The following is a 14,448-nucleotide window of genomic DNA, read 5'->3' as shown; positions in this document are numbered from 1 at the left end:
TTACACTTTGGAGGAATTTTATTGACCATTTTTCACCGCCCCTTTATTTTTACAAAAATATTTCGGTATAAAGTGCGCTCGAGGGCTTGTGTGTGAAATATTGCGCGCAGCTGCTTCCGCCCCAAAATTTATTCACTTTGCGTGTCTGGGAATACCAATTAGCAAGAGGTGTGCAGCGAATTAAGGAAAACGATTATTTCCCGACCCCACAACGCAGCCCTCAAAGTTCACCAATTTCGAACCCTTGTTAAAAATTAAAAATTTGCTCGTCGTTCCACATAACTATGAAACATGCGAATTTTATACATGTAGGATAAATTCACTTTTTATCTGGTTCTTTTTTTTCGAACGTTCGATGCGTCTCTTGTACGACCGGACTAAATGTTCTGTTCCATATTCAAACTGAATTACTCTGCTTTCAGGATAATTGAAATACTTTGACGTTCTTCAATGAAATAATTTCATAAAAATTAGCCACGATACTTTTCACGTGAGAACATAAAAATGTCAGTCGATAAAGTAAAATAATAAATCGAAAATAAGAAAATAATCATTATTTATCAATGATTGAAATAAAGAAAAAATAAATAAACAAATACAATCGAGGCAATTCCGTAGGTACTGTAAATCATCGAATTCTTTCTCCCTGTGTAGGGAAAGATCGCTACACTGCGTTGAAATTGTTTATATTATGCGGCTGGCATTCGTAAATTCGAAATCCAAGCTCTTCGGCCGAGTCGAAAACATCAATATCGCGGTTGCAATGCGAGAATCGAATAACTCCGGGGTTTGTCGCACGTAGTAGATTCAGCGCGCGTTGAATTTATACACATCCTGGGATAGTTTTCATCGGGGAAATCAGTCCGCAATTGAGGACCTGCAAGTGTTTGACCCAGGTCAGTCACGTCCATGGTGAAACGTGACGCGTGTCTGGAGCCAGCTAATCCAAAACTAATAATCAACCCTCACCGTTCCTCGCAATTTCTATACTACACCGCTCGCCGCGATTTTATACCTTTCGTCCGCCAATCCGCATCGCTTTATACGAATAATCCGTCCACAGGTTACACACATGACGTGTAAAACAATTGAGGGATCATGGGACGTCCGTTTAATTGATTGTGTTGGGGCTTGTTTGTTATCGATTTATTTTTGTTTGTTTTTTCCTTCTTTTTTTTTTTTTTTTTTGTCGTTCCCTCATTTTCTGGAATTTTTCGTCCCTCTCTGCATTTATTTTGAATACTTTTTGAAAAAAGTACGTGACCGTTACACATTTTTACGTAATATTTATGTTTTAATATTTGATGATGACGAATTTTTGATTTTTCGTTTATTGTATTACGAAATAATTTTACGTTGAGTGTTTATCAAATTTTTTTAATCTGATATTACAAAGATCTCTTCGAAAATTAAAGAGTAAGAAACGTTGGAATTGTAGATGAAAGTTTAGAGATATCGATCATTTATCGCAAAACGCTTCAAAGTGGTTCTAGTATAGACTCGATCAACTTCGCTCTGTGACGGCTTTTTATTCGGCAGACTTTTTTCTACAAATTAACTGAAACACTTTTCTGATATCTTGGCATTTTTTAACACTCAATTTTACAATGTTAAATGCACTGATACCAAGACTACTTAGAAAAAACTAAAGAAATACAATCCATATCAATGATTCGATAACAAAAAAAAAACTCGACTTCAACTAATTTTGAAGATATTCTTTCTACGTCCATCATTTTTAATTTTTGCATTTTTTGAAACGTCTTGATCGTAGCTCGGGAATACAACAATTTTATAAATACTCGATGCGGGACTATCTCCTGATAAAGGGGATAAAATGTATCAATTTCTGGTCAATCAACCCCCTCGATCAGCCCCGACATGTACTTCGTTTAATTAATATTTTCCATAACGGACGAGAAGAAATGGAAAATACAAAAATCGTTATAAATCAAATCGAAAGAGAAGGAGAATTGATGATTGAAATCGAAATTACCACCGCGTTTGATCGTACGAGAGCCTAAAGCTCGGCTGTACAATTAACTACGATGACTAGGGTTGGACGAAGGAAAAAAGCATCCCTTATTGGTCCGTCGTTCACGTCTATGTCTCGGACGTGTGATTGGATTTGGCACTGGAACCGATTACCCAATCACCGTGACAAGTGTCGTTTATTTCCATCGACCACCCCTCTTCTCTCTTTCCGTTTCGACCAAGTACGAAAATGTTGTTTGCCGAATGAACGTCACTGTTCCGTTTACTTCCTCTTCGGATGTTTGGGAAAATTTGTAAAAAGACTAAATAAATTTTCCCTCTATTCCGAGCTTTGAAAGTGTTCGAGATTACAGTTTTTCATCGAAAATTCTAGGGGCTGATGGTAACGAGACAATATGCGTTCCAAATTCTAACCGGATAACACGCGTTGGGAAATTTTGATTGATTGACATATTCACACGTATGTAGTTCGACGCGTTGACATTTTCCTGACAAAATTTTCTCCCCTCAAACGCCTCGCAATCCTTTACAAATTCAACACTCGCCGAGCTTTTATGTCTGGGCCTTCGTTCCTCGCAGAGAGAACTGTTGAAAGCTCTCTCTTTCTCTCTCGTTCTCTCTTTTACTCCATCTTTGCACAGCCTGCACTCTATCCCACGTTTTTATTAGCATAAATTTGTGTTCGACACAATTCTCTCCGACACTATTCTACGACAATCGGGATTTCACTCCGCGCAAGCAAGAGAGGAAAAGTCAGGAATGAGAACAGGGATTTTTCTTCTTATCAATGATTCACGCGTTCGCTGGTTAAATCTTCTACCCAAGAGAAGAGGGCTGAATCGGAGTGAAAAACGAATGTTTCGCTCAAGTGCGAATCAAATTTTTACCCTCAAATTTAACGCGGAGGGTTAACGGCTGCAAGTTTGATGAAAAAAGAAAAGAAAGAAAAATTAAATAAACGATCAAGAATAAGACTTAATTATGAAGATAAAAAAAGTGATCTACCACGGCTGCGTTTTTGAATACAAAATTGTAATATTTCGATCTTTATTTGATAGAAGAAACTATTTAAATCGAATGACCGGAGCTTTCGGAAAAATAAAACCCTCCAATTAAATTTTTGATTCCGATATGCATGGAAATGAAAAAAAGTCACGAATCAAATATCTCGTCAAACTTCTCGTTTACGGAAAAAAAATAACCGACTCAAATCTTTATTCGCTAGTCGATAATCGCGTTTTGTCCGAATATTTCTCGTCGTCTTCGGAATAACACGTAACTATTTCATACGTCAAAATTGTTTCTATCGTGCATGGAACGCGGCGTATAAACGTCCCGTATGGATTCAGGTCCCATTTACATCATCGAGCAATAGGAACAAACCCGGGGCACGTAGAAAATACAGGGAGCGTATGTTACGTGCGAGATTCTTCGGGTGATAAAAATGCACATTTTCTCTTCCCCCCGCGGTTTCATGAGAGGCATAAATGTCAATGGTATAACATACGTATATGTATATAATGCCGATAGCGGAATAATACATCACTCCACTTTTCCGCCGCCTGTCGTGTCGTCGCTCACGCCAACTTCAAATCCGGAAAATTACCCGCATTTGGAAGAAAAAAAAATTTACAACACTCGATTCGCAAACGCGGAGTTAAACAAGTATCACCAAAGGACAAAAAGAAAAAAAAAAAAAAAGAGAGGGAGAAAATAGAGGGAAATAGACGTTGTATCGAGATGCGAGAAAAACTTACGCACAAAGTGACAGAATATCAGCAGAAACACCGAATGGCTGGATTCTAGTTTCATTCTTCGCGTCGATCGAAGTCGTTTTATAGTCGTTTATTTGTTATTGTTATTATTATTACGACTATTGTAAAATTATAGAAAATTGCGAGGGTAAATTGTCGCCGCGCTGTTTCGCATTTGCGCAAAATAATAAGAGACCCGTCAGCCGTCTGTCAACGCATCGTATCTACTAATTTGACAGAAGAATGAAAACAAAAAAAAAATACAACGATCCGAGAGAAAAAAAAATTGACAGTTAGGAGATAAATTTATATCTATACGGTGGAAAGAAATTATATTCATTTAATCGGCTGTAAACGTGATATTTTATTTTTTTAAAGATAATTCTGTTCCGCTTGTTTCACTTGAAAATAATCGTGATTGTTAATAACGTTTGTGGAGTGTAATAAAATGTTCAATCAAACTGTGCGCAAAGTTTGACTGACTCAATGAAATCAAATATTTACTGCATTGTGAAAGAAGTTGACGGTTTTTTTTTAAAGTATTTGAATTGTTTTATTTAATTGTCAATGTGTTTTATTAATTTAACGTGAGACTATCGATTACGTACAGTTTGAAACAGAATGAGGAAATGGAAAACATGATACGTTTTGAATATTTCGCATTCGTGAATCGAACTGATTTTAACCAAACAGCGATATTTTCGGAACGGCATAAAAAAAAAGGTCGCTACTGCCACGCTTTCGTTTGAAAAAAGACTTTGCGGAAAGTTTTATTTCGGCAGATTTCTCATTGAGAATCTGTTCGGAATAAATGAGAGTCTAAAGTTTGCCCCGACCTCGATGTATCTTCGCGATTCTTCCGCTAGCGGGTTTCGGATCTACTCTTTGGCTTCCGGCCAGTTTTTCGAGCTTGCAAATTTAACCACTGGCGCTAATATCGGTGTAGAAGAATCGCAGTTTCGCGACAATGCCGCGGACTTTACGATTCCGGTTATCCCGGACGCAATGCACGCACGTAAAAATTTCCCACCCTCAACCTTTTGAATCAAACATTACTGTGCTGAGCCAACTTTTGTAACAAAATAGTTTTCTATGATGTTTTGGAACACTGATTACGAATCATAAATTCAAAATGGCGGACCCGATACAATGGACGAAAATTTCAAATTTTATCGAATACGGTGAAAAAGCTCTGTTCAAGGATTTTCGGGATCGTTGATTGTATTCGATATACTGAATTCTCAAAATCTGATTTCGGATTCCTAATCAACGACCCCAAAAATTTTTGGACAGAGTTTTTCCGCCGGTTTCGATCGAGTTTGAAATTTTCGTCCGCCATATTGGAATCCGCTGTCTTGAATTTTTGAAATCCGATTTCAGATTTGTAATCAACGATCTCAAGAACTTGTCTGTTTTTATAAAACATGCACATGTGCTGAGGGGTAATTTTCTCGGAAATGAATTATTCCTTCAATTTTCACGTTTTTTTTTTTTCAATCAATTTTATTATGTCATATTAGTATAGTGTCAGAAATAACAAAAAAAAAAAGCAAAGAAATTAAATATATTTTCAAAATTCTCTAAATATAGAAAAAAATTGATCCAAAATAGGTGGTGAGAATAATTACCAATATGACTGAAAAGGCTAATTCCGCAGAGCTTTAAGCTCGCGAACGGCGAATAACAACGAGAATGCGGTGTGACTAAATAATTTTCACCCTCTTTCCGACGTCGTGACGAGGAGTCGGTTACCCGCCAATCAAAATTCATTGTCAAAAATTGGCCGGCAGTCCGGACCGAGAATTTTGGATTCGAGTGGAGCTTTTCAGCTTTTCCGCGAAGCCTGGTGTTCCAATGGTTCGTTAACGGGCGGCGGCTCTCCTCTCCTCTCCTCTCCTCTCCTCTCCTCTCCTCTCCTCTTCTCCCCTCTCCCAATAGAGTTTCGCACAAGGAAAGCAGTTAATTAACTTGTCGAACAATTCGCCTAGTGGGAAATGAAATCGGCGGCATGGCTGCCATTGCAATGCTCGGATGTTTCCGCGGCTCCGTGCCATCGCGAATTCGGGATAAGGCGAAGATGAGCTCAAGATTCTACGAAGCTGGATCTCGCAGTTCTCGGTTCACGCTTCCTCCGCTCTCGGCTCAGTTTCTGCAAGTTTGTAGCGTCTATTGTCCCCGATTTTGTGCCCCGGTTACTCGAGGAAACGTCTTTGAATAAGTCTTCGGCTAATACGGTGGGAAACAAATCCCTGTCGTATCGCGAATTTTCATCCGTATAATATTATTCACGTAAGATATCGAATATCGTTGAATCTTTAGCACCTGATACTGAAAAACTGACAATTATATCATAAACGAACGAGTTTTTTTGTCATACTTTTCATAAGCTTTGAAAAGGAAAGAGACGTCGGTTTGTCTGCCCGACAAACTTTCGCTATGATCTCGAAAATGTCTGAGTAAAAAATTTGAAACTGATGGAACGTGGCGATCAAATGAAAAAGTATTGAAGAAGAATTGTAAAAAACATGAAATTGGTACATTTTTTTTTTTTTTTTTTTTTTATGAATAATATATAAACTGGGAAAAATATAATCGTTTATTTAAAAAAAAAATCTCCTCTATTTGTCGGCAAAACATTGATAATCGATTTATTTCCGATAGAACCGGAAGTGTCAAATTATAAACTGACTGCGTGTAAATTTTTTCATGCCCATAATTTGATTGTGAAATCCTGTAAGTTTCAAGATCTTTTCATCGAGCTGTTTTCTAGATCATTTTTCAGAAGATGACAAAAACTTGACGTGGTAAAATTGGAAAATCAAATATTCACGTCTATAATGCGTTTTTGATATTAAATAATATGTCTGCTGATTTTCCTTGGATCATCATACTGAAATTGTTATCGCTATTATTGTCGTCGCTATTCGTTTACAATTCCTCTGCTTGGCCCTCGTAACTGTGGTAAGAAAAAAACAAAAAAAAAACAAAAAAAAAAAACTGGACTGGACAAAGGTAATATTATAATTGAAATATCGTCAGATTTATCCGAATGAAACGTTAGCTCAATTTATCCAAGCCACGTGATAAGATTGTGCTTAAAAAATAAAAAAAAATTTGTGAGAGAAATTTTTATATCCAGTTACCGCTCAGTCCTTGATTACTTTTATTTTGTTACGACAATCGAGAAATATAGTTCTTGGTAGAAAATGAAAATTAGTTTTCTAATTGTTACCGGAAAGTCTAGTATCCGTTGCTATTCTTTGTCATCACGATCGCTGTTGCTAGATTTACTTGTAACTGTTGCGAAAATTTAAGGCTCGTGCAACAATAAATTGATGTTAAACGCTTGTTTGACTAAAAAAGTAGAGTAAACATTAGAAACTGATTTTGCGTTGCAATAACCAAAAAAGGATCGACGATAGAGCAAAATTTTTACGCCCACCTCGTTTTTCGTAATTTCAACAATATCCAAACAGTTTTGTTTTTTTTTAACGATACCTGTTTTACCGAATTTTTCTAGTTACTATAACAAATGAAATTTTTCCCAGTGCATAAAAACTTTTGAAAAAAAAATTTGAAACTGAGGAGGTCCGACACCGGTCGAGTTGGCGTCGTGGAACGATCCATACATAGTTACATTCTCTGCGTTGTTTATCGAAAAACGTGGAGCGTAATGCAATCTGCGATGGCTCGGTTCGCCTCCCGAGGGGCGGTGGTTACTTCGAGATGCGAATATGCCCGAAGGTCGAGCTTGCAGCCAACTCGCCCCCCCCCCCTCCCCCCCCCCCCCCCCCGTGGATATGAGGAAGTTTCGCCCCCTCCTCGCCACCCCCTTTAACCCCCATCGACGATCGTAGATGGCAACCCGCGCCGTTCCGGGTACCGAATCAACTTTTGTCTATACGCCTCTAAAACGTGACCAAACTGTCGAGGGGCATTGAAATCCGCACCATGAATACATGGCCCGGTTTTCCGATCGCCCCTCGAAACCCCGGAGCGAGTCGTAGGAGCCGATGCGAGTGATCGGAGAGTCGCTACCCTCCTCCCAACCCTTTTTTCTCCTTTCACCCACAGACCCTTAGACCTAGAGGAAAGGACGCTCGATCGACGATTCCTATCACAGAATTCACCTCCCGTTTACACAGAGTGACTTGTTCCAGACCGATTCCCGAGGGGAATTATCAGGGGGAAAGACACGTGTGTTCCTGTGTGTTTAGAACGAAATCTTGCTAGTTTTGACCTGGGGACGATTTCGCGAGGCTCGATCTTGTTGACGAGACAAAGTGAAACTTTGAACGGTCAATTTTATTATGAGATTTTGAACGGTCGAATTTCACTTTTGTTTTTGTTTTTCTATTTTTGGCCATGGGTTGGGTATTTGCCATGCGTCGAAACGATGGAAAAATATATACTCCCCAGTTTGAAGTTTGCTTTTTTAGTCTTGGGAGAAATAACAACGATTTAATAATTTCGCTAAGCACAAGTCTACAGAGATTTATGCACGCGATTGTTGTATGTTGAGTGATATTGAATAGGTGAAAATTAATATTTTTTGAACAAGATTGAAATTGAAAAAAAATCTATGATTTGAATTATTCAGCTGATAAAAAACCGAAACAATATTATTTTTTTGAATAAAAGTGATTCTGATGCGAAACTGAACTTTGTTTAATTTTTATTTACAATCAGTGTTTGGGAAAATTGGTAATTCTTCATAAAATCCGAAATATCGATCTGGTTTCTACAAAAGCAGACTTGTTCTGGATATTTTTCTTTCGTTATTTACCCGGAGGAAGTGAAATTTTAAAATCTAGAATCCAGACTCAAAATTCGCGTTTGACCGTTGAAGTTATTCAGAGGTTATTTTTGAAGCTGCAGGAATGATTTTTCGGAAACGTTAGAAAAATGAATAGACGTGCAAAAATTTTGCTAACGTAAGATTGGATAACCCTGCCTTTTATTTGAAATCTTGAAAATCTTGTGCATTTGTTCACATCATTATTTTTCACAAATACCTTGAAGCAGATTATTTATTTATTTTTTTTTTTTTACTCATCGATCCCACACGATTGATAAAATAGCGTCTTGATGAAATTGCGGAGAACTTTCTTCGCAGTAAAATTATTACTCGTCGTGAAATGAAATAAACATTACGGATAAATTATAATTTTTGACTATTTTAAAGTGATTGGAAATGAAAACTCGTCGATATTTTCTACAACAAAGTTAAATTTCGTAATTTTTTTGGGTATTACTTTTTCTTGGGGTTTTTAAGAAAATTTTCGTTGTCGACGAATATTTGAATTTGAACAATTTTCAATATCAGTTTTATTACTACTATCTAGCAACAAAACAAGCAAATGGTATTATTGTTTATCGACTCGTCAACCTCCCTGAGCTGAACGGGAAGTTTGAAAATCCTATTAAATATATCTAACCTGAGTAGTGAAAGGGAAGATTTAAAATATTCCCTTAGATCTTCAAGCTTGAAAGAAATGTCTTAAATTCCGTCTTTCAAACGTAACTCTCTTCTAATTCTATTTTGAGTTTGAGCTTCCGTGTTTTTTTTTTTTTTTTTTTTTCTTCCACTAATGAGATCAAAAATCCTTTAGAAACTCAACCAGAATTACAAATCTAGTGAAAAATTTTTCAATTTCTTATACCATGATCAAATATGAGATTCGAAAGCCTGGGAAACGATAATTTGCAACGTTTAACCCTAATTGATCACTCTCGGTAAATTTCACCTGAAACATTTTTCAAACTTCTCGCAAAGTCACTTAGTCGTGATAATTTTGCTAAGAAAAACTAAGACACAGAGTTTTTTTCAACGATCCTTGAACAATACCTAGATATTTCTTTTTTTTTTTAGATTTTTAGAACTCATTTTTGAAGCAGAATATCACTTTTTTTTAAACTGGTCTGAATTTCATTCGGTGTAACTAGATAGAGACAATTTTTCGCCAGTAACATTTCAGTTTCCGATCTCATTTTCGAATATGACGATTAACCAAATCAGGAAATTTTACACTAGGATGCGTATATTTTCCGACCAAAAGAACCGGGCGACAGGACGAAATCCTTGATGTATATGCGTTATTCGGAGATAAATTTGTGTAAATCGTGCCGAGTCACCGGTATAATAACCATCAACGTGAAAGGTTGCCTGATCCCTGGAACAGCAGTAACGTCCTGTAATTTGATGCTGCCGTAGCTGCCTGGTGTGTTCTATCTGGCGTTTCTATACCACAGTTTTCAGCCTTCAGCTGGTTCAACAATAATTTCACTCAACGAGCTTGCGGCAGCTTTATTGCATGCGCAGCATCGCTGTATCATCCTCTCGTCGACGTTATTAGGTAGCGGAATAATCATTTGCAATGACGCGAATTGAAGAGGAAAATTAATAAAGGCTGTAAGTGCCAATTAGGAAAAAAAAAAAAAAATGTCTCTAGAAAGTATTTTGAAACGTGCCAACGTTTTCTGGGGGAAAACAAATTTCTATTGAAAATATTGACACTCGCAGGCCTTTTTTTTCACTTCTCATCGCCTTAGGCGAATCACATTCTTTTTTTTTTTTTTTTTTCCCAACCAAAAGCATGTAATGTTGAATCATTTCTTTGCAAGATTGACGAATTGTTTACTAATCGCTGCTGCAAAAAAACGTGGCGAAAAATTAACGAATTACGTGTAAATAAATCGTGACGTAATAAGAAAATCTGACCGGGTTTAACAATGAGAATGAGAAAAATTTGTCAACTTTTTTCATTCCGTCATTTTCTCCTCAATATTTCTCCCTCTTCTCCCACTGCGGCAATGAAGTACGTGGTAGTTTTTCGCTACGAGTTTGCGGGATCAGGAATACGATTACTCGACTCGATTTCGTTACCTGGTTTATTTCCTGCAGCTTGAAAACCTCCCCGGTATGGTTCATAGATTATTATCTTTTTGCGCGTGAAGTGATGTGCATAAGAGTCGATTTCCAGCAACGTATTTTCACCCCGGAGACTGCGGCTGTAAAGAATCGCAAAAAAAATAAATAAAATAAAATAAAAAAATTTTACCACCCACACACTAATTTTTATTGGTCACTTTTCCTTCCTCAGTTGGTGAAATTCGAGAGGTAATTAAAAATTCCAAGGGTGCTTGACCCGAGTAAAAAAAAAATTTTCATCCACCCAATTATTCTTGTCGTTTTTTTTGTTTTTTTTTTTTTCACTGTATATTTTATTTCTATTTTCAACATCACAAGAACTGTTACATATTTCGTTATTTCAACTGACAGTTTCGAGCACCTTGTACATATATGCACAAATATACTCGTGCAGCAAGCGATGCGATGTTGCGATTCGAGGCTCGAAGCCATGGAGTGAAAAATAAAAGTCAAACTCTACCCGCTCTTATCGATGTTACGTTGCATAATCGCGTTGGAGAATCGCTTTTGCTTGCGCGTGCGTTTGAAACTGAAGTGCAATTTGCACACACGCGTGTACTCAATAATTTATTGTAACAAGGATCCTCGAGCGATTAAAAGTAGGTACCGATAAAAGAGCAACCGATGACGACGATGAACGAAACGAAGGCGGGAAACGTTTGAACGGAGTCATCGTTTCTTCGTTTAGTCGACGTCACGTCGTTACTTAAACCTAATCGAACGGAAAGGCAGATTATACTTTAAAACGAGGATTTCTAACTCCCATGCAGATAAATTCAAGTCCTTGAAAACACATTTTTAACGATCCAATCTCGATCGTTCCTCTCAAACTCATTCCCAATTTCTTTTTCCCTACCTTTTCCCTCAACGTTTATTCAATGTTTCAACGACGTTTCTCCGCTCTTTGGGTCGTTGGAAAAAATCTCAGTCAATTCTTCTCAAGCTCGTTAGATAAGCCGAACGGTAAGCTTTTTTTTATAACTTTTTTTTTTTTTTTTTTTATCAGCTACTCAAGTGCCGGGTTCGAAAACTGTATTAAATCTTTTTACGCGAACAATAAAAACTGTCTTCTATGTTTGGACAAAAAAAAAAAAAAAAAAAAATGAAAATTGAAGTAATGCAGCGGTCATTTTTTGTTTGAATTTTTAGTACCGGTTAATATATTTTCGGTTCTCGTCGTGAATAAAAAATTTATTGTAACTCTGGATGATAGAATAAGAATCGATCAAAAAATCAACGAACTCACGTTACATTATATTTTTTTGTTACTATAGCGATAATTTGATGTTGATAAAGCGATGACGCGATCGTAATTCTTTATTCAGCCGAAGAAAATGAAGCAAATTCAACAAACAAAGGACCGAATGAATACTAATGTTAAAATTTCTAGTAAATATAAAAGAGTACAAACTACAAATACTCTGAGAAGTTTCTTTGAACGAATCTTTCTTCGATTCGGACAAGATTTGAAAACGCTGTTATACAACTATACTATAAATTTTTACAAAATTTGATCAACTGTGTGAAAGTTATCGATAGCTTGCATTGATATATCGATGGTAAAAACTTGGGGCTTGTTTGAAAATGTCCGAAAGCGCCAAATTTTGAATTTTTTGGTGGAGAAACTTGAAGTAAAGAAATGTAACTTTGAAGAAACATCAAAGTTTCGTATCGTCCGAAGCCCGACGCTCGAAATTCCGTGAGGTGAAAAATTCCGAATGAGCAGAACTCGGAAAAGTTTAATTTTCCGAATTTTCCTCTGTCGAAACTTTATTTTTCGGAACTTTACTCTATCGGAAGTTAAATTTTCGGAATTCTGCATATCGGAACTTTGAGCCATCGAATTCCCGACCATTCGAAACTTTGTTTCTTCTTGAAAGTTTGCTTTCTTTACTTCAAGTTTCCCCACCATATAATTCAGAATTGGACGCTTTCGAAAGGTTTAAAATTCGGAACTCGAACACCGCCCCAATAAATTGTCCGCTTTTCAGCAATGTCAGACTAGCTTTTGATCGAATCTAATCTGCTCCCTGCATCGTGTAAATTCGGCTTTCTGCGTTATTATAATCTCCGGCGTTTATCGCGTCGCGATAAAAGTTGAATGTTCGTGCTTCGGCAAGATGAGCTTTTCCTACAGCCCCACCGAAACTTTGTCAGGGTTTTGCGAAAGGGGTGCAAGGTAGGTTTCCACGACCCGACCGAGCCGAAGCTCGCGTTCTCCACACCTCATCCTCTTAAGTGGTATTCCGAGTCCGGTCACGACGAGCTTTCCGAGAGGCTTTTCCGGATTTCGGTGAGTTTGTCTTTCACCGACGTATGCGCGTCTGAGTTTATACGTGTATCTGTCTCTACGTGTCATACAATACATCAGTTACACCTGCACCTTTATAAATTTCTCTACACATCCTGCTGAAACTCGGAAACATTTGTCAACTTTTTACCGCTGGTGTACGTACGTGTATTACAACTTTTGGAAACTTTTTGCCTGACGTTGATCGTGATGCTCGAGTGAATAGGTTTTACAGAAAAAAAAAAAAACACGCAGCTGTAAAACAATCGTAATGACTGTAAAACTTGATGAAGGCTTAAGGGTTATAAATCTAAGTGGTGTTAATCGGTTGAACCGAATTTTTCAAGACAAAGGAATTTACACGCCTACATTGAGAGAAATTTTTAGTTCCGTTTACCGCTCGGTCCTTGATTATTTTCATTTTTCACTACAATCGAAAAATATAGTTCTAGGTAGAAAATGAAAATTAGTTTTCTGGCTGTTACCGGAAAGTCTGGTATCCGTTGCTATTCTTTCATATTACGATCACTGTTACTAGATTTTCTCGCAACTGTTGCGAAAATTTATTGCTTGTGCATGAATAAATTGACGTTAAAGCCTTATTTAACTAAAAAAGTAGAGGAAACCGAACAAACTAATTTTGCGTTGCAATTAGCAAAAAAGGATCGACGATAGCGCAAAATGGTTAGACGTACCTCGTTTTTCGTAATTTCAACAATATTGAAGCAGTTTTTTTCTTAACAATACCTGTTTTACTGAATTTCTCTGGTTACTTTATAGTTATTTATTTATGATTGTTATCAAATGAAATTTTTCTAAGTGTACTTACGTCACCTTACATAAGGAAAAATATGTCGCATCGTTTTGTTCCATGTCCTAATAATAGTTCGCAAATACATTCATTTTTAATATCAAACTCCTGTTGGAATCAAAATAAATCATTAATGTTTTGAATAACTTACAGCGCTCGCTTCGCGATTTTAACATCAGGTCGTGAATTGGAAAAAAAAAAATAGAACCGAATTTTGACGAGTGATTATTTTTTTTTCTCGTTCATCCAGTCGAACTAACGAATCTCATTCGTTCGCTCTTACTTTCTTCCTTTTCGACTGTTTACGCGATTGTTCAATTCGTTTTTCCGCAATTGTTTATCGTACAACGCCTTCGTTTCCGAAGTGTGAAATACGGTCCGACGGAAACCCGCAAATATCTGCGTTAAGCTTCGGGCCGATCGAGCAGTGAGAGGAGGAACCGTGGATGATGCGAAATGTGAGGACAGAGGGGGAGGTGGTTGATGTTATCTCGCTCCTGTTTTCCGATAATTATGTTTCGTTCCTCGTTTCAACGACGCTCCAATTTCCTTTTCAAAACGTGTAACGTAAACCGGTGCAAAACTCGAAGGTCCGATCGGGCGTTAAATTGGCTCCCAGGGCCCTCGGGGGCCACTCGGAGCTTCGGTAAAACATGAAACGAAATCC

At 37.3% G+C, this 14,448-nt stretch overlaps 1 protein-coding gene across 20 annotated transcripts in view; it reads right to left on the bottom strand.

The window, feature by feature from the left end:
- Positions 1-14,448, bottom strand: part of nrm (neuromusculin) — a 181,510-nt gene that overhangs the window by 72,590 nt on the left and 94,472 nt on the right. The window lies entirely within an intron of this gene.

This window comes from Neodiprion pinetum, chromosome 7 (assembly GCF_021155775.2).
Source record: "Neodiprion pinetum isolate iyNeoPine1 chromosome 7, iyNeoPine1.2, whole genome shotgun sequence".
Classification (NCBI taxonomy): Eukaryota; Metazoa; Arthropoda; class Insecta; order Hymenoptera; family Diprionidae; genus Neodiprion; species Neodiprion pinetum.
Note: the sequence above shows the minus strand (reverse complement) of the source record. Positions and strands in the feature narration are given on the sequence as shown.